Source organism: Vombatus ursinus, unplaced genomic scaffold (genome assembly GCF_900497805.2).
Source record: "Vombatus ursinus unplaced genomic scaffold, bare-nosed wombat genome assembly UNPS02014793.1, whole genome shotgun sequence".
In the NCBI taxonomy this organism is placed as follows: domain Eukaryota; kingdom Metazoa; phylum Chordata; class Mammalia; order Diprotodontia; family Vombatidae; genus Vombatus; species Vombatus ursinus.
Window position 1 is genome coordinate 2,146,841 of NW_020954571.1, and position 1,652 is coordinate 2,148,492.

Consider the following 1,652-nt stretch of genomic DNA (forward strand, 5'->3'; position numbering starts at 1 on the left):
AAAGACCAGGGGAAAAAAACCCCAAAACTTTTCTCCTGTCCCTGCCTTGGGTTGTTTGTTGGAGGTGCAGGTAAGCTATTGTGGTGTCACACAGAAGGAATTAGTCTGGTCTAGTCCCATGTTGATGAACAACTTCTGGCTGGAAGCCAAGGAGGTTGTTTCCCTATAAAAACAAGAAACCTCTCCTGCTGGGTTGGGCACTCCAGACACAAAAGAGAAGAGCCAGGTGTCCCATTACCAGTGGAAGAGGGCTATGAGCGATGGATGTATCCTTGCTCTGGCCTCGGGGCTAGGGAACTCCAGGGCTTCCAGCTTTTGAGGTTTATAAGGATGAAACCAACACACCACCATGAGAGAAGCAAAATTTTCAAGTTGAGGAAATTTGTCTTCTGTTACCAGCTCCAATTCCTGCTAGGTCCCAAGTCGCTATGCTCATCAAGGTCCCTGTCTCAGAAGGGAAGTCTGATGAGCTCATTCATTCATTCCTTCATTCAGCATATTTATTAAGCACTTCCTATGGGTGGGAAGGGAGAAGGGGAGATGCAAAACTTAGATAAGACAGCATCCCAGAACCCAAGGAGTTTATAATCTAGTGGGTTGGGGTGAAGGGTGGGGGGGATAATATATCATAGGATAAAATAAGATACAAATGAAGAGAACTACAACACCAACATTTCATGACAAATGTATTTGAGAGGTGCAAAAAAAAAAAGGTCATAAGTGAGGTCAGGGGAGGAGGGGCCTTCTTGGAAGGTATGGGGGTGGAGAGTGGGATAATTATGCTTAAGTGTTCCTGATCGAATATGTGACCCTTCCCAAGAGGACTTGCATTTCAAAAAGGGAGTCAGGAGCAGGCAACATTTAATTCAAAGAAATGGAGCTTGGAACCATTTTTAATATCAATTATTAACATCATTATCAATGAGGGAGACACATTTTAGATCCCTGATAATTTCCTCCCTCATCACCAGAGCAGAGTGTAGTGAAAGAGCTCCACGTCATCGTCCTCAGAATCATAAGATCGTATTTGTCTGTCTAGAGCTGGAAGCGACCTCAGACACCATCCAGTCCAAATCCCTTCTTTTACAAGTGAAGAAACTGAGACCCAAAGGGAAAAAGTGATTTGCACAAGGTCACAAAGCTGGTCAACAGCAGAACTAGAATTTGAGCACCTCTGATCATAATACCTGTATGAAAATGGGCAAGCCATTTAATCTCCCTGGGGCTCAGTTTCACTCTCTAAAATGAGGGTCTTGGATTATAGGGTTTATGATGTCCTCTCATCCTAGGTAAGTTTTAATGGGAGAGAGTAGGGAAGGAGAGGAGGGGATTTGTCTGAGTATCCTGAGTGCAGCCCAGGGATAGGGGTGGTGGTAGTGGTGGTGGTGGTCAGCCTTGGGAAGCCTGGAGAGCCTTAGGCAAAGCATCAATCATACTTGAGTCAAGGCCAGAAGAATTCTCAAAGACCATCAAAGACCCTGAGGCTTCTCTCAGAATCTAACTAGGCTGCATTCCACTCTCTGGGATTTAGCCGGGGTCCCTAGGCTGGTTATAGTCCCATTCACAAAGAGGTGCCAGCATGGATGCTGAGCTAGGGAACATGCCCTGGCATATCCTGTTCCTTGCTCTCAGAGCTCCTGGAGACCTCCATG